The following is a 26,188-nucleotide window of genomic DNA, read 5'->3' as shown; positions in this document are numbered from 1 at the left end:
TTCCTATTCAAAAGCAAGTTCTCCTTCATGTCCCTGGCTTTCCTGCAACCTCAGCACTTCTAACAGTGCTCTAAGAGACCTATCCAATTGAATAAGTCGATCGGTGTAGCTCGGCTCCGAGCATTTGCAGCAACTGCACAAGACGTAGCAGTTCCACATGCTAAGCTTCGCTAACCTGCCAACGAGCTTTATACCCTCCTCCATTTGTTGTTGGAGACGTTCTATGTCATCGTTTGGGAGACCCAGTGCCACGTTATGATCTCCTATCTCTTGGATGATCCGCGGTCGTAAACAGTCTAGTGTGAACTTGAGATCTTCAAGGAGGGGTTTGTACTGCATAACAGTCCTTCCCATCGATTCCTTTACGACATCATACAGTACTCCAAACAGTGCTCCCGTCGCAGCCCCTCCAACCAAAGCCACTGCCATGATATACGAGCTTCCGAAAACTCCCAACACGCAAAAAAACAGAAAACTTGTATTCGATTCGATCTAAATGACCAACCTTATTACTGATCAGTCGGATTCAGACCAGTTTTGCTCGAATCCGGTGGCAGTTGGTGGCGGACCATGAAGCGGATATGGATGCTCCTCCTGTGCCCAGCCTCCACGAAGCCTTCCTCACCCAAAAGAAGCTACAGGTTTCGGGTTAGGTGGAAATGTAAAGGGGTTGACTTTTTTAAGAGTCTGACTCATTCAGCTGACCACTGGTTTCTATTTTCTAATATTTGTCTTTGTCGCCAATCTTGTGTTTATGAATTATAAAATATTAGAAAATATTTTAATAAATCTAATCGGTGAATGAGTCAGACTCTTAAACAAATCAACCCCCTTATAATTACCTAGCAAATTAACTTCAATCAAAAGCTACTTAGTACTACAAATTAGTTATATAAATTTTTTTTTTTTTTTTTACTTGTGAGCGAAAAGTCTTAAGTTTGAATTTAAAAAATAATGATAGTGCAACTGATTTATTCTTTCATCATGTTAGTGTAATTATATTATTGTATAAAAAAATATCGGATTAATTACACTAATACATCATGAGATTTATCAAGTTTTCACAAAATTCCCTCGTGTTTGAAACATTACACTACAATTACTTGATTGTTGAATTTTCTTTCATATAAACCTTTGAGTAAAAAATCTATACTAATTTCCCCATATAATTAAAGAAAAACTCTATTTTTATTTACTAATTTTTTATATAAATACATAAAATAAAAAAAACAAATTAAAACGTTAAATATTAATAAAAAAAACAAATTAAAAATAAAAAAGTTAGAGCCCTAACTACCTCTGTCTCCCTCGCTACAAATTATCATTTTTCATCCCAATCTCTTCAATCATGCACAAAAAAAGATTATAATTTTAAGGTGAATGGTAAATACCCATGAAGGAATTGGGTCGGAGATTGAATTTTGATATAGATTTCGGTCACAATCTGGGTTTGGGTTAAGAAAGCAACAATAGCAATGGTTGGGGCCTAACAGATACATAAGACTGGGAAGCAGTTATTTAGCTTTATCCATTCAAGGTGCTTTCGGTGTGTGATTCTGAATGTACAACAGAAGCAGCTCCTCCAGCTCCAAACCTAGCCACCACGGCTTTATAGCCTCATTCGAACCACCATCAAGATCTCTACGCTTTTGCGACTACTCTAGGGAGAGAAATAAAGATAAGGATAGAGAGGCCTAGTTAGGGACAAGGTTGTAGGTGTGAAATAAAAGGGGCCATGGCAAAGCAGTGGGGAAGGGGGTGCTTGATCGAGAAGAAGGTAGTTGACTGCTAGGTATTTTCTTATTTTTTATTATTGTTTTGATTTTTCTATTCCTTTATAAAAGTTTGGAATCCTACCCATTGTGGATAGCCCAATGGTCAGGTGAATGTTACGGATTAGGATCCTCATCAAGGCAACTGGTCAGGATCTTCTTGACCAGTGTTAGTAGATCGTTGGATTTTTATCTTACGGCTACAAAAAATGAGGTCTTCTAAAAATTATAATAATTGTAGCCGTTGGATAAAAATCTAAAGGTCCACTAACACTAGTCAGGAGGATCCCGACCGGTTGCCTCGAAGAGGATCCTAATCCGAATGTTACAAGACACAAAATATAAAATGAAAGAAAATAATTTAAAAAAACCCTAGTAGGCAAGTCAAAAGGCCTTGCAGCCATGGAGTATATTGAAGGTTTAAGTGGATGACAACTTCGATACCAAATTAGGCTGTTTATTGTGTGGTTTAGCCGAACTCCCCTTCCCCTTAGTGTAAAAATATCGATGTACTAAAAAAAGTAATCTTTTATTTTTATTTTTTATTTATCACGAAGATAATTTTCATTACATTAAAAACTAGTATAAGGCACAAAAAGAATCAGGTAGACAATTACAGACAAAGTAAAAGGCCCAACAAAATGAGAGCGGCAACTCAAGAAACAATGGAAGACCCACACTAGCTTAGGCATGAAGGTTACAAAAAACAAACAACAAAACCCTACTCTCCAGCAACAATGACCACGCTGACGCCGTTGTCTGGTGGTATTGTTCTTTTACCCTTGTCGACAAACGTTTTGATCCCGCAAATCCGGCTTTTTGAAACAGTGGCGCCTCTTCGATTTCTGAACGACGCCCCTTCGCTTTCTGAACGACACGTAGTAGTGCGGATGCGGCTCCTTTTGACAAAGTTGCACACGTTTTCTGAAAAGCAGAGAAAGCGTCGCCGAACTTTGCGCTTGTCGGCTAAAGATGTGTAGTTGCGATGATGGCCTCCACGTGTTTTCTGAAAAGAAGAAATCTTTTGACAAAGTTGAACACGTCTTCTGAAAAGCCGAGAAAGCGTCGCCTAAATTACGCCGGAAATTCCGGCTTTTTGAATCGGTGGACGCGTCGCCTTGGCTTCTTATAGAGGTATCGATCACTGCCAACATACACATTCTGAAGATTTCCCATTCTTGAACATCGTCTCCGGCCCTTTGAAATTTTAACTCCATCCACCCCTTCTCTTTGAACACTTTTGAAAAATGGCAAACCCATCGAACCTTAGCTTAGAATTGAGTCTCAGCAGTGATACGGGCGCGCCGCGTCAAGGTAACGTATGGCGCCCTTCTTTCTTATCTTCTAACGGTCCTCTTACAGGTGAAGACTCCGTGATGCAGGACGCCACAACAGCTACAATAGTAGCTAGGAACCTCCTCACTCCAAAAGATAATAGGCTGTTGTCAGGACGGTCCGATGAGTTGGCCGTTCAAGAGTCCCTCGCTCTTAGTGTTCAGTGTGCGAGCTCTGTGTCCAACATGGGCCAACGCCTGCTTGCCCGCTCCCGTCAGGTGGAATCAATGATGGCAGAGGTGGAAAGTCTTAAGCAAGAGATACAGCAGCTTAAGTACGAGAATAGAAGTTTGCATGTGCTTGCAAATAACTATTCGTCGGGCATGAAGAGGAAGCTTGATGAGCTGCAAGAATCTGAGGGTCGAATTCAAAGTGACCGTCAAAGGCTTACGGCTTGTCTCCAGAGGCACCTTTTTCTTGGGTCATCCAGCGTTTGGCCAAGTATTGAGGCCTGGAATGCTCTAGCTCCGATGCCTCCCGCTCCGATGCCTTCCGCTCCGATGCCTTCCGCTCCGATGCCTCCCGCTTCTATGCCTCCCGCTTCGACGCCTCGTAGTGGGGCTTCACGTAAACAACCTCTGTGAAGGCTCCATCTTTCTCCATGTTTAGTATCTTTTTTCTTTTCTTCTTCTTTTTCTTTTGAATCTCAAAACATACATATAAACGTAAGAACAAACTTTTACTCCCCCACACTCATTTTCTTGCATAATGTAACTCAAAAGGAATTCATTTAAGTCATGCTCACTATACTTTAAGAACAAGGGTATAGGAAAGTCCTACTCTAGGCTAGGTAAGGGGTGATGTGGTTAGCAAAGAAAATAGGCTAAACGAGGCTCAACGGAGTTAAAACTAATATATACGAAATATGGGAAGTAAGGCTATTTGGCTATGGTGGCAACTACACAACTTCATCTTGATATATGTTATGCAATTCAATGTCATGCTTTGAATGAAACGGATATAATTTCTAGCATTTAGTTCTATCATGATACAATTGCATTCTAAGTAGCAACCAAGCAAGGAATAATGAGATCATGCAACAACTTTAGAAAACAAAGAATCACAGAAAATAACTCTCCAAAGAAGGTAATGGCTCGAGTCTCACAGGGTTGTAGCGTTTGTTTGAGTTCCTTCCTTCAAGCATGTTACTAAAACGAATTTTTCTTTTATGATTGCATGTGAAGTCATACATTATAACCATAACCAAGCATATACCAAGAGTAAATCAAACTTTTCTCTATGTTAATAACTCTTTTTAACCGTCATGCAATTACAAACCAAATCCTAATCATTGTGTTGGAAGGTACCCTAAGACACAAACACACAAGAACGACTCAAAACACTCTTTTTAGGCTTTTTTAAAACATGTTTTTCAAATTTTTATGTGATTTTCGGAGTTATAAAAACAAAACATACTAAAACACTCTAAAACAACTTAAAAACACCTTAAAACAGCAAGGAACAATATTTGAAGTTATGGGTGATAAAATCCCACGAATTTGCATTAAATATACTTAGTTACCCCCCCCCCCCCACACTTAAATCAAACATTGTCCTCAAAACCCAATCCCCCTTGACTTTATTGTCTAATTTAGTTAGAAAGTGTCTTAGTTTGTGTTTTTAAGAGTTTTGATTAAATTTATTTAATGAAACAAGTTAATAAACTAGACAGGATGTAAATATGAAATTGATGAAATGGAATGAATGGATGCTAGCCAAGGGGTTCATCTCCACACATGTTACACTTGCATAATAAAACGATTTCCAATTGCATTTCAATAAATTATGAAACTCATCACCCCGGGTTAATTAGGTCCGCTTAAATTAACCGTCAAGTTTTCCTTAAGTTAATGAATTGGATGATTGCATACGACAACCCAAAGCATTCCCCACAAGTTTCCTACATGAATTGCTTAATAGAGATACAAGCAAGAATCATTAAGTTCTTTGAAAACTATAAGTGTTGACGAGGCATTCGTTACTATGATTGCATGAAACTTATGCCAAGAATTTATTTAACGCGATTGTTTATAAGCAACCTCCACTACTTGTGAATATAAGTTCATAACTATTAGGTGAAACTCACTTATATTCTAGCGTCATATTCATGCATGAAAATTAAGCGTGCACTCTCAATAAACATACATAAATAGGTTATCAATAAAACAGTTAAACAAATTGAATTCACAACTTATGAAATGTAATTAGAAGTAATCAAATCAAAATGCAAGCATAAACATATATTTCGAATTACCCCCTAGCCAAGGGGGTTTTAGTTCCTCATGGTACAAAACAAAGAGAATCAAAGAAACACCTAAACATTCCAACAACTCAAACTTGAATTGTATGAACGTTTAGGCACTCTTCTCTTCCATTCCTCATACGTACAAAACAAAGAGTATTGAAATTAAACATTGAAATCAAAGAAACACCTAAACATTCCAACAACTCAAACTTGAATTGTATGAACGTTTAGGCACTCTTCTCTTCCTCTTCGTTGTAACACAAGGTCTAAGGATAGTTTGATGGTGTGAATGGTTTGGGTAGTGGTGAAAATGGAAGGATGGTGTTTGGATTAATAGGGAAACTCACGGCACAAAAGGGGGAAGTGTTGGTGGTATGTACAATGGATGAATTTCTGAAATGGAGGAGTGAATGAAATGTGTATGAATGAGTGTGTGTAAATTGTGGCTGAAATGCATGCTTATTTATAGGTAAATAAGAGGGAACATGACAGCTAGGAGGTGGGTGGAAATCTGAAATGGTGATGGGAGATACATGTGGCTGATTTATGCATGTGATTAAAGGGTGGGAGTGCATGTGCTTTGACATAAATGAAAGGGAATGCACGGTTTTGGTTGATTTCTGGTGGTTGTGAGGTGGAAAGCTAGGTGGAAATGCATGTGGATTAAAGGGACATGTGGGGGTGGAAATGATGAATGAAATGCATGTGAATGACAGCTAGATATGTTGATGAATGCATGTGACTTGTTTGTGGTGAGTGAATGCATGTGCAAAGCTGGAAATGCAATGGGAACTCACGGCATTGAGTGATTTCTGGGTGCATGTGGAATGAATGATTTCTTGGTGAGGGGATGCATGTGTTGATTAAAGGGGGAATGCAAAGGAAAAGCTGGAAATGGGAGTGAAGAGTCACGGCAATGTGTGGTGTTTGTTTGAATGTTTGCAATGATGAAATGGATGGGAGTGGTTTGATGAATGAGTGGATGGAATGATGAAAGAATAAAGGGTGCATGTGGGTGAATGTGTTTGCATGTGCACGGTTTTAGGGAGAAAGGTGGATGAATGTGCATGTGAATTAGGTTGTGAAAACATGTGAATGCATGTGTTGATGAATGGGATTGTGGAGATGCACGGCACATGTGTAGGAATGGGCTGGAATGTGTGGTGGATGAAGATGCATGTGCAATGAGGTGGAATGGATGTGGCTGCAAGGTTTTGTGTTAGGTGATAAGTGGTGATGATAAGTAATGATATGTGATTATGATAAGTGATAAGTGGTGATGATAAGTGTATGATATGTGATTATGATAAGTGATAAGTGTTGATGATAAGTGATGAATGATATGTGATGTATGATAAGTGGTGAATGATATGTGGAAGTGTTTAAGATAGGGAACAAAGCCCTTCCTTGCATGGCAAGGAAGGGAGACACAAGGAAACACACGGCATTGTCCTAAGGTTGCAAGGAATGTTGTTTTCGTGTTCTAAAATGCGTAGGAGTCTTCAATGATGCTCAAACATGAGGTCTTTTAGGATTTAACTTTCCTACTTCAAGTCTTCAATTTCGTCCATCCTCTTGGCTCCAAGCATATGATATCCATTCCAATCTCTAGTTTGCTCCAAAAGGCTCCAAAAGGCATCCTTTTGCATACCTTGCCCTTAGAACCTACAAACACACGAAAATAGCTTAAAGTACTAAAATAACTAAAGAAACATAACGTAAATGCACGAGAACAAGCCATTTAAGTCGCATGAATATGCTCCTATCATTGTCACATCCTTGGAGGAAGCAAAACTCTGAACAAAGAAAATAGACATCATATCCAAGTCCTCTTCACAAACCCCTGCAAATATATACAAACAAAGTAACATATGGGTAGAGAGTGAGGCTAAAGGGTACGTAAAATACCCAACACTTGGCCTCGATGGGAGCATGCTGGTTGGGGGAAGGGAAGTGAGGGAGGGAAGTGAATTTGGTATCCATTTTCTCATTAGAGCCCGCCGATCCGAGCACATAGTGGGATGGGGATGAAGGAAAAGACAGAACGCAATAAAAGCAGAGGAAAAATGTCGGATAAAGTGACATGCCCTAACCCCGATGTCCTAGGGACATCGGGATGGTCACGTGCTGGCTGACACCCTCAAGGTGGCGAAAGCCATTTAATTTATGCAAAAGCTACGAACATGTGACACATGCAGAAATATTGTAATTAATCATGCAATAGGAACGAATAACACAATACTAAAGTTCAACAACTAACAATTTAACATTTAGAAAATGCGTGACATGTTCAGAGCATACGTCTATTACAGAGTACAAGCGGAAATTTAAGATAGAAATGTTCTATTACAATATATGCCGAAGTAGAGAATATAGCAAGATATCACTGGTAGGGGAATGCCTCATAGCTCAGATTGTAATCCTCGTTCCTAGGTCCTTAAGGGGGCGGAAAAAAAACATGAGTGGACCAAGTTAATATATATATATATATATATATATATATATATATATATATATATATATATATAACAGTTATCAACGTACTAACCCCCAGGTTTTATGAAAACACATATATATCATGTTAAACATAGGTTTTTTGAAACCTAGCATGCCGTTCAATGTCTCAAATTATAACTTGTATATTTAATAATCACTAGTGAATGTCCGATAACCCCCAGGCCCCATGCTGGCTCCTCGTCTCTGAGCAGACAGTCAAAGGAAAATACACTACAGACCCCATGCCGGCTCCCCATCTCTTTGCTAATAGCCAGAGGAAACACACTCCAGGCCCTATGCCAACACCAAATCGTTACCTGGGACGGACCATAATCTATCCCTACGTCCCGTAGCAGAATAAGGATCACTATGTAAGTACAAAACCATTGAACATACATATATTGAAAAACAACTTCATAGTATAAAGTCATCCATCATCTATACTATAAAGAGGTGTTCTAAACATGTTCTAAATATCATATCGTCATCCATCAGATATATTATAAGAACACGGGTTATAGGAAAAATAGTAATAATTCAAACTAGCCTTAGTAAGCATGTTATCTCATAAAACATAGTCATCAAATCATACTTTTCATGTATGCATTTCTACTATAAAAACATGCATTTTTAGAAGGGGTCCACTCACAGTACTTAGCCGCCGAAGAGCCACGCAACTAGCAAAGACCGAAACGCCACAATTAATTGCCCCTAAGCACAAAAAGGGTACATTTAGTCAAATTCTACTCAAACGATTGAATTTGGGAAAACGGACTTCAAAAATAGGTCCAGGACATCAAAATTAGCCTAGGAGAAGTCTCGAACGAAAACCTAAAAAGTCAACGATGACCGTTGACAGGTCAAAGTCAAAGTCAACACTGATCGTTGACTGGTCAAAAGTCAACGGTCATGGGTCCGGGTCTGACCGGGTCAATTGGGTCTGGGCTTGGATCCGAGTTGAGTCAAAGGGTTTGGACTTGGGTTTAGGTTCTGATGGGTTTCGGTTTTAAAACGGATTGGGCTTGGGTCACAGAGGCCCAAGGTTTTGGTTTAAAAGGGACTTGGGTTCTGATGGGTTTTGGAACCTGGGCTGGGCCTAAAACTTGGGTTCTGCCCTAAAGGCTTGGCCCAAGGGCTTGGGTAAAATGGTTGGGTAACCCGACCCAAAGGCTTGGGTTGAGGGTGGTTTTCTGGCCACTCTTTGACCGGTTTCTCGGCAAACTTCAAACGCCCATAACTTCTTCGTTACTCAACCAAATCAAGTGATCCAAACATAAAAGTCATAGTTCTCAAAAAGACGAAAAGAACAGTACCTCCTAGCTAACTCACCGAGGGTTGGCCGGAAAACACCACGAAAGCCTTGGAGGTCGCCGGAAACTGGGTAAGATTCAAATGGATATAACTTCTTCAATACTCAACGAAATTAGGTGAAACAAAAACGAAAGTTGTAGTACTCTGTGAGACAAAAAGATTAATACCTTGCACGCCAACCAACTCATCGTGGTTTGCCCAGAAATTGCCTCGAAAGGGGCGATGCTCGCCGAAAAATTTAGAAAAGCTACTCTGAGCTATTTCTGCGATTCAAACGTAGACACAACTTAACATAAGCTTCGATCTAACCCTAAAACACATCCCAAGGGTTTTTTAGAAGCATACCAATGTCAAAAAAATACGAAACACGATGGAGAAGATGATGAACAATACCAGCTGAAAAGAAAAGAAGGGTTTGTGGTGTTCTTTCTTCGTTTTTTAGAACGCAGGGGTGGTGGTGATGATGTTTTGTTGTTGTTGTGGTGATTGATGATGAGGGAGATGAGGGTGTACAGGGAGGGAGAACAAGGGTAAGAGGGAGAAAGAGTGAGAGGGAGTTGAGAACTGAAAGAGAGAGAAAGAAGAGGTTGACTCGGGGGAGAACAGAGAGGAGAGAGACCGAGGACACAAAAGCAAGGTGGGCCCCTTGGGCACACCATTTAAGACCCAAAAACCATTTTTAAAAGGAAATATCCCCAAACTTAGTGAAAATACAAAAATATATTTTTTCTTCCGTAAATCCCAAGACGGGTTATTACATAAAGAGCTTAAAGTTCGGGATAGTTAGGGACTTGGCTTAAGGAAAACTGAGATTAAAATCAAGAGAGAACCAAGAATAAAAAAGGAAGGGAGAAAACTGGAAAAGGCGAAAGGAACAAAGGAGATGAGAGGAGAGAAAAAGAGGGAGAGGGCAAAAGAGAGTGAAACCGAGAAAACTCAGAAGAAAACCGAGAAGAGAGAGAGGAAAGAAGAAATGAAGGAAAAAACAAAGGAAGGAAAGAAGGAGGAGTGGATGCCTCCGGCACTCAAGCCAAAGGCTAGGACTAGTAACAAAAGTTACTGGGATTGTGTTTCACAGAGAAAGTTTTAAAGAGAGAAAGCGGAGACCTTTTGGAAAAATGTGTAGTTTAGAATGTTTTTAACTAATCATCTTGTTTATGAAGAATGATGTGGGCTCCTTGGATAACTTCAAAATCTCTGCTGTTTGCTTAGCAACCATTACTCTTTCACTTGCCAGAGCAGGCTATACTATCCCCAATAAGCCCTCCCAGCTTTACTTTGAAAATTTTGGTTGCCTTCGTTTGTACAGCTGTAGCTGCATTTGTTATAACTTATACACATACTAAACAAATTGGCCATCAAAGTTGTTCATGACAAAAGTGAAATTTAAATAGAAAGTTTTGGGAAATAATATCTTGCAATTAACAAATCGGGCATATATATGGTGTAATTGGGTTATGTGAAATAATATATTGCAATTAACATAACAATTATTCCTAATTTAAATAGGAAGTTTTGGGATTACCTTTTGAATAAAATCAAGGTTTTTTTAGTCAAAATGGTCAATGAGATTTGCTTAACTCCTCACTTTGGTCCATGAGATTTGAAATCAATAAAAATGATCTCTGAGATTGTCCACCATCAATCATTTTGGTTCTTCAGTACAAATTATGCTGAATAAGGATTAAAATGATGAAGTTACCCTCAATATAATAAGCAATATGCCAAAATGATTTGACAAAAATTGAGGGTATTTTTGTCATTTTACTCTTATTTAATGGAGGTTTTTCATGGAATGACCAAAATGATTGATTGTGGCCAAACTTAGAGACCAATTCTATCGATTTCAAATCTCAGTGACCAAAGTGAGGAGTTATGCAAATCTTAGAGACCATTTTGGCTAAAAAGCATAAATCAATAAGGGATTGATAAGGAGTGATGAAAGGGATTTGAATAAATACCATATTGATCATCTTTGACTCTTCCTTGATTAAGCCATTATTGTTCGTTGCATGTGCGTGGGAATTTTTGATGTGCCTTAAGGGTAATTTTGTCCTTCTAATCCAAAAGTCCACATGTCACCTGCATAATTTTTTTAATTATTATTGGCTCCACAACGACAGCGACGACATCTGGCGTGTAGAAAAAGCCCTTACCGCGGCTCAAAATCGACGCAATGTCGACGACTGAGTCGAATAGGTTTATTGGACAAATAAGATCGTAGAGGCTACACTTGATTCAGTGATTCTGGTGAGGAGAGGCAGAAATTGAGAACGACAGGAGAGAGAGTGAGAAAGAGTGACAAATATTGGAGAGTGAGAGAGGGCAAGGAGAGAAGATGATCAAAGAGGGAGCAGAGGTTGGTTGAGTTAAAAAACTTCAAAAACTCATGCATTGTGTTTTTAAGTTTAAGATTTGAAAACGTATTTTTTAAGTATAAAAAGTTGTAGTTGTTTTCGGTGAATTGGTTAGAAGCCAGATCTGGTTTTGCAATGGGGCGCAAAACCAGCAGGGAGAAGAGGAAAAGGGAAAGCCTTTGGCTTGGGGAATGCATTTTGGTGGAAACCCAAATGGTGTTTTTGGTGAATTGGGTGAGGGATGTGGATTTTTGGGATTTCAAAGTTCATACATTGTTTTGGTTTATGGGTCTTAGAGGAGGAGAAAGAGTGGAGGAGGGGAGAGAGAGAGGAGAAAGTGGGGTGGGAAAGGCAGTAGAAAAAGTCTGGAAAATAAGGCTTTAAAGATGCTTTGGAGTAGTTAGTGAGGTGGCAAAATCTGGAGCATTAAATTAACTTAACATGAAATCAATGGTTAGAAAAGTAAGAAGGGATGGAAGGGGATGAAAAGTAAGAGGGGAGACAATCTTGGTCCATTTATGTAAAGGTCCCAAATGCAGACACGATAATGAATGCAAAACTATATAAAGTGTTTGTGAAAGTTCTTTCTCTCTTTTTCGGTGAGAGTCCTTCTCACTATTCTGTGAATGAACTCATTCCTTGTAATCCTACTATTTTATTGAGATTAAATGATCGAAATTTCTCTAATGGCTAAGTGAGCATTTTTGCTTACGATCATAAACATAAAGTATAGTGTATGCTCACCATACACCTAATCATTTGTCACATGTCATTTCACTTAACCTTGATTAATTTTTTTTCAAAACTGAAATAGTAACTTTTAATGTAAAAGTTAACTAGAATTAAGTAAAAAGACATGTGGTAGATGATTAGGTGAAATGACATGTCTTTAGTCTTTCCTTGTTGTCGCTGGCCGTAGTCGTGGCTATGATCGGTGGCAACTATCATCACTTTACTGTTCTTCTTTCCATTGATTTCAATAGCTTTACACCAAATCCAAATCACAAATTTCTTCCATCTCCCATAGTTCATCTTTCCTGATCATCTTCATCAGTGGGTTCCATCATCTTCCCATCCATTTACAAGTTAGATCGATTATCATCTGTGTTTTTCGCAATTTGTCGTGGAATTTAGGGAGGATGTGTAGAACTTCGGCTTAGGTGTTTACACCATCACCTTTGTTGGCCCTTGTTGGTCCTTCCTGCTGTTCGCCTTTGTTAGCAATGTTGCATGTGGGATCTTTCTTCTTGTAGACTTCTTGTGTCATGTGGCAACGATTGTTGTGATGGTCCTAGGAGGATGATGCGACCTTACTTTTACTCAACAATGGGGCACTCGCAAGCGGTCAAGGGGGCGACAAATTGTGTTGATTGGTATATAACATGAGCTATGCCGCGAAGGCAGTAGCTACAGAGATTGTAGCTTCTTTAGGGTTTCACTGTTTGGTGTTTTCTATGTAATGGGCTACTAGACCCACCCTAATGTTTTATTTCTCCACCCACGTTATAACCCTACCCACCACCAAAAGTTAAAAAATTAAAACCTTATTTCTCCACCCACTATCATTCCTAAAATAACCTCGTATCATAAGACACATGGGTAGGATTCTCTCTCTTCCTCTTTTCATCTCATTTTCTTCCCTCCTCTCACATTTTCTATTTTGTCTTTCTCTTTCTATATAAAATTAATATAAGATGACTTAATTATAATCATTCAAATAGGAGTAGTGTTCTAAAAATCGGCGTAGGCAGCACCTAGGCACTGGACGGCGGAGCTCCGATCCGATTTTGACCAAATCGTTCGCTTAAGGCGGAGAGGATTTAGACGGCCGTCTAGGTGCTCACTAGGCGGTCTAGGTGGCGTTAGGTGCCACTCTAGGCGGTTGCAAATCCCAAACGTGCAACAACTCTGAAACTGCAACTTCTGATCTCGGCAAGCTTCTGCAGCTTTGCCGTATGTGAGCAAATGAAGGAAGAGAGAGTACGCCTAGAGAGAGAGAGAAAGGGTATTTGACATTTTAATCGTGGCGGTGCGACCATGCAAGCTGCAGTTTCAGTTTCACTTTGTGGTTTTGATTCTTCTGAAAGAGATAAGGAAGAGAAGATGAAGACCCGAACTGATTTAATGGGAAATTGGGAAGGTGTTTTACTTTATTTGGGCTCGGGTAATGTGAAAGGTGGAGTGCACGTTCAATGGATTTTAGTTACACAACAACCCACTACATGGGCTTTTATCTTTCAAAAGTTTATATATATATATTAATGTTTTATCTAAATGTCATATGAGTTATTTAGTCTATACCCAATCTAATGCAAAGATTATAAACAAAAATAATTTAGTTTATCATCGAAGAATACTCCTCATTATGATTATATGCTTACCATTTTTTAAATATTGAACTTATTGGATGGATGTACATTGTGTATTAGTTTTGTATTTTATCATTCTTTTATTATCCATACAAGTATATGTTTTTAGTGTAAATAAGCACTTATTTAGAAGATATAAAATAAATTTACATAATTCTGCCTGGGCCGTCTAGGTACTAGACCGTTGCCCGTCGTTCTATTAGCGTTTAACGTTTTTTAGAACCTGAACAGGAGGGAGGAGAAAAAAGATAGAAGAGAATCTACTCCCTCACCCAGACACTTGACGCATCTGTCCTTTACTGCTACTACGATTAAACTCTCTCTCTCTCTCTCTCTCTAAAGTCATCATGGCACACTGGGCAGGTACAACTCTTAATCAATCTTAATCAATCCGTTTAATCTTCACATATTCAATATCTCGTGCATTTTCAGGTGATCACTCCACTGCCCATTTCATAATTAATGAAAAAGTTTCAAAATTTTCACTTTTTAAATTCTGGGTTTTATTTTTAAGCCACGATTCATTTCCAGATATTGTGATTTAGTTTTACCTTGTTTCTGATCTTGTGGTGGTTTTTGAAGTTGGGTTTTTGTGCAATTATCGGTTTTACTGATCACCATTACTGCTCTTAATCATTGGCTTAAGTTGTTTGATTCTTCACGTAATCACTGTCCTGTTTTGTTCTGTCAACAGAAATTGCGTACAAGATTAGTTGATATCCAAAATCATATAGACCAATATCTTTTGGTTTAAAAAGGTAAGCATTTTGTTACTCTTCAATTTTTGTAAATTTGATTTTTTGCTAAGAAGTTATGCTGATTGCTGGATGCTCTGTAACGAGAGGGTCTTGATTTTGTATACTTTGGTTTTAAGGGGTCTGTTCTTGTTCGTAACAATCTTGATTTTCGATGGCGGAATTGGTTGGGCCGAGGTTGTACAGCTGCTGCAATTGCCGAAAGCCTTTCAGGTGAACAATTTTACTTTGATCAAGTTGTTGTGGGTTTTCTGATTGCCGCTCATTATGCTTATTGGATAACTAACGAAAATCCGGTCTTTTACAGTGAAATGAATTGGTGTTTACTTTTCACTACATTTGGAGGAAATGAGGAATACAATTTTAGCCTTTTCCTAATTTGAAATGAAGATTCAGTTCATACTCAATTAACTAACGATCTTCTTTTGATATGAATTGGTTTTTACTTTTCACTACATTGAATTTTGGAGTAAATGAGGAACTAAAATTTCGCCATTTTGCATGTTGGAAATGAAATGAAGATTCAATATGTACTCAGTTATCTATGCCAGGAGCCGAGCGGTTGTCTTGTGTTCGGATGAGAGTTTCTATTTTCTGCATTGTGTTCGTATGGTTATTGTGTGTGTGTATGTACGATAATCTTCAGGATTTGGGTATGATGAGTGGATTGCAAAAACCTTGATTCGACTCTCAATTTTATTAAATCTTAGGGTAGAAATGGTCGAGCGTTTCTGTTTTCACATGCAATGAACGTTACAGTCGGGCCAAAAGAAGACAGACAACTCATGACTGGGCTGCACACGGTTGCTGATGTCTCCTGCTGCGACTGCCATGAGGTGCTGGGTTGGAAGTATGAACGCGCCTATGAACTAACACAGAAGTACAAGGAAGGGAAATTCATTCTTGAGAAATCGAAGATAGTCAAGGAAGACTGGTAGTATCTGTGAAGGCTTTCAAGTTCAGTTGTCTGCATGTTAGATGTAAGTATGGGTGCTCATGCTTGTATTCATCTTGTCAAATTCTTAACAATTGAAAAATTCAATTGTTGTTGTTCGTTGTGGATTCCTCGTGTCTGTTTGTGTGAATATTGTATCTGGAAACCGACATATAATTAATTGGAATAAGATGTGAATAATTCATTCAGTAAGCCGGCTAGAAATATTCATTCAGTAACTTGCGTCGTAAATACTCCCCCCGAGCAGGCTGCTGTCTAGAGCAAGCCGGCTATCAATGACATTCCGGGTAAATGGATTTCTTGTGAGTGAAGTATATGCAGGGCTGTCATCTTGGAAGAACAGCATGTTTTGTTCCAGATATGCATGAGCATTATGATTAGTGGTAAATAGGAAGCATTACCCATCACTGAAGATCCTTAAGGAGACCAAATCAAAATAAAAATGCAATAGTAGATAGAATAATAGCATTTGCTTAAGTTAAGAACAAAATCGTTTAGCTCGATCGGCTTCTCAAAGATGAACCAGAATGGAACTGAACTTAGTAAATTGTTTCACAGACATCCACTTAAAGATACTAAGTTGAATCATCAGCAGCCTCTTCAAATCGTAAACTCTCTCCATCCTCATCAACTTCGTCATCACCGAACTCATCGAATGACTTCATATCAAGCTGGTATCATGCTTGTGCTTGTGCCGACCCATTTAATAAATCGCACGTAAGTGGTTTCAATGTTTTCCTCAAAATAAAGATACAGTCATCGAACTAATCTTGATGCAAGGCGTCCTAAAGATGTAAACGTATGACAAGGAGACGATGAAGTAGTACACATTTAGGTTAGAATTATAAGAAATGCAACTTGGATGTCATCGAAAGTTTTACCTTGAAAGTGATTTCCAGAGGGAAGGGAGCACCAAGTTGTGTTCATCTTGTTGAGTAGTTAAATTTTCATATATGGATCGTGTGAAATAGTGGAGACATGACAATGATACGAGCTCGGGGAAATTCTGGGTTTTCCAGCAGGAAAACCCAAATTCCTGTAAACCAGTAGAAGGTTTTCAAGAACAAAAGAAAACAGAAATACAATGAGAAAGATGAAGAAGATGAGAGAGAGATTAGAGAAAGAAAGGTTATATTTTCATATCTGAATATTCTTGTTAGTTACAACTGTTTACACCAACAGTATATATCAGCAAGCATAGCTTGCTCACTAAGCTACAATCTTTAACAAACTAACTACCCTCTTAATCTCTGGCCATATGTTTCTTTTGTAGCCATTGGATCTTAATACCTCTAACATCCCCCCACAAGCTCAGGAGCAGTAAAGCTGAGCCTGAGATTGGCACAATGTGTCTGAAAAAGTGGTGCAGATAGCCCTTTTGTAAGGATATCAGCATATTGCTCATGCGAAGACACAAAATGGACTTGTAGCTGTTGTTTAGCAACCCTTTCTCGAACAAAGTGCACATCAATCTCAATGTGCTTAGTTCTTTGATGCTGAACTGGATTACAAGTAAGAGCTATAGCGGATAAATTGTCACAAAGCAGAACACGTTGCATAGATAGTGGAACGTGAAGAAACAACAACAGTTGTTTGATCCAATCAAGTTCAGCTGCAGTTGTAGATAAAGCCCGATACTCAGCTTCCGTGGACGACCGAGAGACTGTGTTTTGCTTCTTAGACGACCATGAAATTGGATTGGAACTCAGAAAAACAACCAATCCAGTAGTAGACCTTCTATCATTAGGATCCCCGGCCCAGTCTGCATCACTATAGGCAGTAATCTCTAATGAACCTTTGATATAGTGAAGACCACAACCTTGTGTAGCCTTTAAGTAGCGGAGGATGCGCTTAACAGCCAAAAAATGTGACTCCATTGGACACTGCATAAACTGACAAACCTGATGCACTGCAAAAGATATATCAGGTCGAGTAAATGTCAAATATTGGAGAGCACCAACTAAGCTTCTGTATAAACCAGGATTATTATAGGGCTTGCCATCATCTTTGAGTAAACGGTTATATGGCAAACATGGTGTAGCACATGGTTTGGAGAGCAACATTTCAGATTTAAGTAACAAATCTGTGACATATTTATCCTGAGATAAGAACACATCATCCTCTTTCTGCACAATTTGTATGCCCAGAAAGTAGTGAAGAGGCCCCAAGTCTTTAATATCAAACTCCTTGGTTAAAGAGTGAATAACTGCATTAATAGCTTGTGTTGCACTACCTGTGATGATGATATCATCCACATATAAAAGTAAAATCACCACAGAGGTACCCACAGTCTTGACAAACAATGAAGAATCTGCATATGTGGAGAGGAACCCCAAGGATGGTAGAAAGCTAGTGAATCTCTCATTCCATGCCCTTGGGGCCTGTTTTAAGCTATATAAAGATTTGTGTAATCTACACACATAAGCCTCATGTTTTGAATCCTGAAATCCAGGTGGTTGAGTTATGTAGACTTCCTCTTGTAAGATGCCATTAAGAAAGGCATTCTTCACATCTAGTTGCCTCAAGGACCAACCAAAATGTGCAGACAGAGCTATAACCAATCTCACAGTGGTAGGTTTCACAACTGGACTAAAAGTCTCCCCATAGTCAATACCTTCTTCTTGATTGAACCCTTTAGCAACAAGTCTAGCCTTATATCTCCCAATAGATCCTTCAGCATTCCTTTTGATCTTGAAGACCCATTTGCAGCCTACTAAGTTCTTGTGCTGTGGTAGAGGTACCAGAGACCATGTACCTTGTTTATGCAAAGCTGAAATCTCATCTTGCATAGCTTCATACCACACTGGTGACTTTAAGGCAGATTTATATGTTGCAAGCTCTACTTGACTCAAATCAACTCCCCCATTTTCATGAATAGCAGCTAAAAGTGCAATTTTCTTTGAAATACCACTCTTTGATCTTGTCTGCATAGGATGAAGATTGAGGGGTGGTATAGGTAACACCACTTGGAGATGTTCAGGTTGGAATTCAGGTACCACAGGGAGTGTAGGGGATAAGGACTGTGTAACTGGTGGACTAATGGACTGATCAGAACTGGAGGTTCCTGAGGGGGAACCTGAAACTACAACTGTTATTTCATTGAGCTTAACAGAGGATTGGTTGACATTAAGATTGGTCATAGGGCTCAGTGGAGCATCAGAACCTAGATGTGGGGACCCAAGAGATAGACTAGGAGTAGAAGAACTCGGAGTTGTTGGTAAAACAAGGACATTATTGTTATTCGGGATTGGAATCTGGGGTGATATGAGTGATGGTAATGGTGCATAACAAATAGAGTGGCATTGGAGAACCAAAGACTTGTAAGGAAACTCAGTTTCATCAAAAATCACATGTCTTAACACATAAACTTTCTTTCTAGACACAGCATAGCACAAATATCCTTTATATTTGGATGTATATCCCAAAAAGACACATTTGGTTGTTCGGGGTTCAAGTTTGGTGCTAGTGTATGGTCTTAACCAAGGATAACAGGAACACCCAAAAACCTTCAGGTGTTGGATCACAGGTAAAGCATTATGCAGCAATTCAAATGGGGACTTATGTCCTAATGCTGGAGATGACATTCTGTTAATCAAGTAAACTGAGGTTTGACAAGCAAAAGACCAAAACAAAGATGGTAATGAGGCAGTTTGTAACAAGGTAATGGATGTTTCAATGATGTGTCTGTGTTTCCGCTCTGTTGTGTCGATTTGCTCAGGTGTATGGGGACAGGACATCTGGTGACTAACTCCTTTATCAAGAAGAAACTTTTGAAAGACCTTACTTATATATTCACCACCACCATCACTGTGAAGAACTTTTATGGATGTAAGAAATTGAGTTAAAATGAAATTGTAGAATGACACAAATGTGGCAAAAACATCACTTTTATTGCAAATTGGAAAAATCCAACAATACTGGGTACATTGATCAATAAAAGTCACATAGTATTTGAATCCCTCTAAAGAAACACAAGGAGCAGAGCCCCACACATCACTATGGACAATATCAAATGGTTTGACAGATTTAGAAATCGAATGAGAGAATGGTAATTTACTAAATTTACCCTCTAAACATGTTTGACACAGGGAAGGAATGCTATCTGCAATACAAGATATATTGGAATTCCTTAAGGTTTGAGAAACTATTGGATTCGAAGGATGACCTAGTCTTTGATGCCAAAGACTGATTGTCACTTGTTTGCCAAGAAGAGTTATAGGTTGGTCTGTCTTAGGGCCTGGAAGAGAGCTTGGTGAGATGATAGGGTACAATCCATTATTACACAGCCCTTTGTAAAGAATTCTCCTTGTGGCTTTGTCCTGAATCCAAAATGAAAATGCATCAAAAATCAACCAGCAATTATTGTCCAAACAGATTCGATGCACAGACAATAAATTGTGAGACAGTTTGGGAACATAAAGAATAGAATTGAGCTTGGTATGATGCATTGGAGTTGGTAAAAGAGAGGAACCAATGTGGGAGATAGTTAAACCTTCACCATTAGCAGTTTGGATTACTTCATTGGCTGGATATGGGGTGGCCAATGAGAGATTACTCAACTCAGAGGTCATATGGTTATTAGCACCAGAATCAGTGAGCCAAACTTGTTGCTGCATTGGTGCAGAAGGCACTGAAAAAGAAGAGAATGAACCAGTGCGAGTAGCAGCATGCATTGCATTCATTTGTGTAGAAGAGGTCTTCTGAAAACAAGTTTCAGCACTATGATAAGGGTTCCCACAAATTTGACAGGCTAAAGAATCCACTGTATTCCTATACCTGCAGGTATCAGCAAGGTGATTATTCTTCCCACAAATTTGACACCCTTGAGAAGTATTTGTATGCCTGAACTGGCAAGTAGAAGCCAAATGATTAGTCTTTCCATAAATCTGACAAGGTTGAGCCTGAAAACCATAGTTTTGAACCCTTGGTGGAGATGAACCAAGAATGCCAGGAGCAGGGCTTGAATGAAAAGTCTTGTTAGTGCCAAACTTTGGATTAAAGTTTGAATGATACCGATTTCGACCTTTATTATTGCTGGTGAATGACTTATAAGCAGTGGAATTAGGACTGTTATGAGGAGGACCAGGACTAAAAGCAGATTGGTGTTTGGAAGAAAAACTATTGTTCTGTGCCACAAGTGCAGTTAACCCAGGTAATGCAGATACACTTTCAAGTAAAGCTTCTTCCGCAAGTAATTGAGAACGAAGATCTTTCAAAGATATAACAGTTTCACGACCCCTAATCACAGACCTAATGGTATTATATTCAGCAGGCAACCCATTAAGTGTAAGAATCATAACATCATCATCTTCAAACATCACACCGGCAGCAGTTAATAAATCCCTTGCTTCTTTGATCATCTGCAGATATAATGTGATAGAATCATTCCCTTTCTTTATAGTCTGAAGCTCAGACTTGAGTTGAAAAATACTTGCTTTTGTAACTGTAGAAAACTGTTCTTTAAGTCTGAACCATAAATCTTTAGAGCTGGTACTGCCAATAGCACAGGAAATGGCAGTAGGAGATAAAGTGGTAGTAATCAACTGCATCAATGCTTTGTCATGCATTTTCCAAATCTTGTACTCATCTGTTATTGTTCGAATAGAAGAATCAGCACAGAGGACTGCATAATCCGCAGATGATTCTTGAGCAAATTGCACAGGACACGGTGTTGATCCATCCACAAACCCAATAATACTATGACCTTTAAGAAGTAATTGCAGTTGAAAATGCCAAGCCAAGTAATTCGTATCATCTAATTTCATATGAACTGAATTTGAAACGGACGAAATCAATGAAGTAATCGGGGAATGGAGAATCTGTAACTGAGCAGCTGTGATCATTGTTGCCGAAATCAAAGAAATCTTGAAGTAATTTTGACTGAGGAATTACCACAAACACTTGGTGTGCACACTGTGTAGATCGCAGAACCGGTAGAACGGGTATAGAAGAAGAACCCCAAATTTATCAGACAGAATCACAATTCCTCAGAAGAATATTGAGATGGAGCGGAAGCAGATCAAGATCGAAGAACCGTCAAGCTGTTATGCTTGTTTCGGCGATGATACCATGTAAACCAGTAGAAGGTTTTCAAGAACAAAAGAAAACAGAAATACAATGAGAAAGATGAAGAAGATGAGAGAGAGATTAGAGAAAGAAAGGTTATATTATCATATCTGAATATTCTTGTTAATTACAATTGTTTACACCAAGAGTATATATCAGCAAGCATAGCTTGCCCACTAAGCTACAATCTTTAACAAACTAACTACCCTCTTAATCTCTGGCCACATGTTTCTTTTGTAGTCATTGGATCTTAATACCTCTAACAATTCCGACGTTAGCAGTGGCGTTAAACTGGGTTGACTCGACCCGAGAATCCAACCCGAATTCGGTAACCCACATTCTACCTGATATGACCCAATCCAAACCCGGATCCGAACTGACCCATTTTCAAATCATGATCAAAATATTATGTTAGTTTTAAAGGAATATTCAGTCTGGCGATGGAATATTATGCCTCGTTGACCATTAACTTTGACTGTTGACTTGTTCGGGTTTCGGCCCAGGACCCGTTTCTTCAAATTTGATCATTTGAACACAGTTCCATAATTAATTGCCACTTGAATTTGTTGCAGACGAAAATCTGACCGTTGGTTCGTTATAAAATTGTAATATGTTATTGTAAACATAATGTGTTAGCCTTAGGAACTTATAGATTGGAAATCCAATGAGTGAATCTTCTGAAATGGGAAAAATTAGGATGGTTGACTGTAAAAGAAACCATTTTTTGTGCAAGGGTTGACTTGGGCCAACATATGTTGAATAATTCTCGAATATTGACATTAGCATCATTAGAAGCCCACTAAAGCCTAGTAGGTAGAACTTGCCCATCGTCATTCTATTTTATGGTTAAGCGAGACATTTATTTCTATTAAGTATGATGTTCAATGTTTAAGTAGTATATATTGAAATTCTCGTATGAAGGGTGAACTATAATTGGCTTGATCTTTTCACAGGGTACGTAGGCAGTCTAACTCGAAAGTTAGATGCGGTCATAAGATTAAATAAAATTAAACAATGTATCATGTCTCCGATTTTTGGATGTGATATTTTTATGATTTTTCCTTGGTACAGACTTTACTTGATTTATGAATTATGATTTATGACGACGATGATTTTATGAACGTTGGAATCATTACTACTTATCTTGTGGCATGCATACACCTGTACGGGCTTAGACTTAGCTCTCAATACATACATGAATCCGTAGCAATTGACATGAGCATTTTTTACATCGAGGCATCCTTCCAGGCCCTGAAACATCATTATCAAGTAGGTTATCAACTTAGCTTTACCCATAAACTTGTATTAGACAATTGTGCTATGAACTATTATTATGTATGTAACTGGGGGTCGGAGACCCTTGAAGTGTGGCCCTTCGGGGATGTATTGATACCTGCAGGTGTTTTAATTTGGGCTTACCCTTATTTTAGGGAAGTTTTGCCGAATTTTCAGTAAGTTTGATTAGTTGATAATTTTATTTATATTATTTTTGTGCATATCATGACCTCGTTACCATCCAGGTGATGGCTAGCACGCCTCAATTTTGATGCCTATTGAGACCCGGGTCGGAGTGTGTCACACCACACATGTCAAGAGTATCTAGAAAGTCTCGAGGTTATAGACTGATATAAATGGAAAAACATACAAAAATATTGCATTTTCTTCTATAGAGTTATCATAGATGACAATATTTTTCTCCATTATACAATTTTCAGTATAGGTAAGTTTATGTCCTGTAGAAATTTAGGGAGTAGAAAAATGAGACACAACTCCACTTCAATCCTACTACAACTCCACTTCATTCCTACTACAACTCCACTTCAATCCTACTATTATGTTGCTGCCGATTTTCCCACGAAACTGACTAGAGTTGTACTTTGGCACCACCAATTCACTCACCCTTAACCAAATAAGTAAGTACAAATGGTAACTTTGTAATTTAGCTCAAGGTGATGTGAGAATGTGAATTTAAAAGAATCTCACATCCTTGAAAGGAGAAACTTTGTGAGGATTTTTAATAAGTTGTGCTACTCGTAATATTGACAATTGATTTTATGTTGGAACTTCAGTTGTTTTCACCCGTCGTTTTCCCAGTAGCCAGCTACAACTCTTAATTAATCTTAATCCATCAATTTAATCATCACGTCTTCAACGTTTCTAGCATTTGCAGGTGGTCACTCCACTGCACATTTTACAATTAAACAATAGAACAAATATACACAAGAGGTCCAATTACAAGATTGCACAAAGAAAAATATATAGACTCCAAAGCAAAACAAGAAAGTGCCCAAAACATGAAGCCCAAAAACAGAAACACACCAAGACAACAAACCTAGCCTCCTGCTACCACTGCCGCCGCCAGAAGAGTGCCTCCCAAATCGAAATGAGAAGGATCGTGAAAGACATGGAAATGTATGGACGACAAGGAATGGAGGAGAAAGCGGATCGAATGTCGGGGCTTAGAAAGATGTGTTGGAAAAATTAGGGTCTAATTGCTATATTAAATCACATAAAAATTTAAGAAATAATTCATGCAATTATATATCAAAATTAATGCATGCACATGAGTAACCAATGTTAAATGTATTGGATAAGTATATAGGCTCACTACACATGAGAAACATGTGCATGTATGGCTTACTAGATAAGATAGTATAAATAGCTTTTCCTTCTTTGATTCTTCAGAGTGATTGTAATAACAAATACATTGAGTAAAAGATATAGAGTTTCTTTTGGCTTCTCCTTCAAGCTTCCTTCCTCTGTCTATTTCTTGATCTCTATGGAATCCATCTCTGTTGTTAAGATGGTATCAAGAGCTGTGCTTGCTTGCACAATGGTACTGGTTCATTGTTTTCCGCTGCTTCGACTGGTAAGAAGGTGTCTTTGTCTCTAGAAATATGTTCTTTGTGTCAAAAACCCTAAAAAATTTAGTGTTCTTTTTCTGAAATTTAGTTTGAATTGAAGTGATTTGAGTTGATTAAAGGCCAATGCCATAGTTTTCTGGTTAATTGAAGAGTTATATGTTGATTTGATGAAAGGCCGATGCCAAATTTGTTGCGAATTTTAGTTTCTTGAAGTAATTGAAGTGATTCAAGGCCGATTGCCATTGTTGAAGTGTATATGTGATTCTTGCTTCTCTGTGAGTGTATAGTGATTGTCTTGGTAGTTGGAAATCAGATCTGCAATTCTTTTTCTTTTGGAGTTATCCACCGACTCAATTTGCATCTGGGTTGTTCTGGGTATTTTTTTTTTTTTCGCATCGCCACAGTTTTGATTACTTCTGTCTGTTTTCATATTATGGCAAATCAAGTGAGGATTGAAAGTTTGCTGGGTATGCTCACTATTAAACTGAATGATGATAATTTCATTAAATGGAGTTACCAATTTGGATCGGTTCTTCGTGGCTATGATTTCTTTGATCATTGTACTGGTGATTCTGTGTGCCCTCCCAAGTTTGTTATCACGTCAGAATTAGGAGTTACATATGAGATCAATGCAGCTTATAAAGAATGGGTTAAGATTGATATGGCGTTGTTAAGCCTGTTACTTGCTATACTCAGTGATGATGCTATAGAGTATGTGGTAGGATGTAAGACCTCTCATGAGGCATGGACTGCTTTACAGGATAGATATATGTCTGTGTCTAAAGCTAGTGTCAATCATCTCAAAGCAGAGTTACATACTATGCAGAAAGGGGGAGATACTATTGATAAATATCTGTTGAGATTAAAGACTATTAAAGATCAATTACAGGCTGCTGGAGAAAAAGTATCAGACAATGATCTCATCATTGCTGCACTTACTGGCTTACCTTCTGATTACGATATGATTCGGACTGTTATTTTGGCTAAAGACTCACCAATTACACTTAAAGAGTTTCGGGCTCAATTAATTGGTGCAGAGAAAACAATTGAAACCAGAATGCAGTCTTTGGTTCAAAGTATGTCTGCTATGTATGTCACTGCTCAAGCTTCTAATGTCCATACTGGGGGGTCTTCCTCTCAGTTCCCTGCATCTTCCAATTCATCAGGCAGTGCTTCTAATGCATAATTTTCTCCGGTTATTGGTTCTGGTTTTTCTGGAAGTTCATCATCTGTTACAGGTTATCCTGGTAATCAATTTCAGTCTAGTGACTACTCAGGTAGTAATATGTCTGGCAGATCATTCAATGGTAGTACTTATCGGCCAAGAGGAAATAGAGGATATAGGCAGAAGTTTAATGGCTCGAGATCTGGAAATTCTTGGCAGCAATGGTCAGGAAATACATCCAATCGGTTTGAGCCTATTCCTGAGTGCCAGATCTGCTCGAGAAAGGGTCATGTAGCAGTTACATGTCGTTTTAGGAATGATAATGGTTCAAATGTGCACGAATGTCAAATATGTGGCAAACGGGGTCATATTGCCTTGAATTGTAGGCATCAGAGCAATTATGCCTATCAAGGAGCTCAGCCATCTCCTTCCTTATCTGCTAATTTTGCTTATCAAGGGTTTTCTATGTCTCCTCGTGCTGTTGATATGGCAATGGTT

General features: G+C 38.6%; 1 pseudogene; it reads left to right on the top strand.

Moving 5' to 3' along the window:
• LOC137710853 (protein yippee-like At4g27745) overlaps positions 1 to 15,766 on the top strand; it is a 30,117-nt pseudogene extending 14,351 nt beyond the window's left edge.
• Positions 15,767 to 26,188: the final 10,422 nt, after the last annotated feature.

Source organism: Pyrus communis, chromosome 12 (genome assembly GCF_963583255.1).
Source record: "Pyrus communis chromosome 12, drPyrComm1.1, whole genome shotgun sequence".
Lineage (NCBI taxonomy): Eukaryota > Viridiplantae > Streptophyta > Magnoliopsida > Rosales > Rosaceae > Pyrus > Pyrus communis.
Note: the sequence above shows the minus strand (reverse complement) of the source record. Positions and strands in the feature narration are given on the sequence as shown.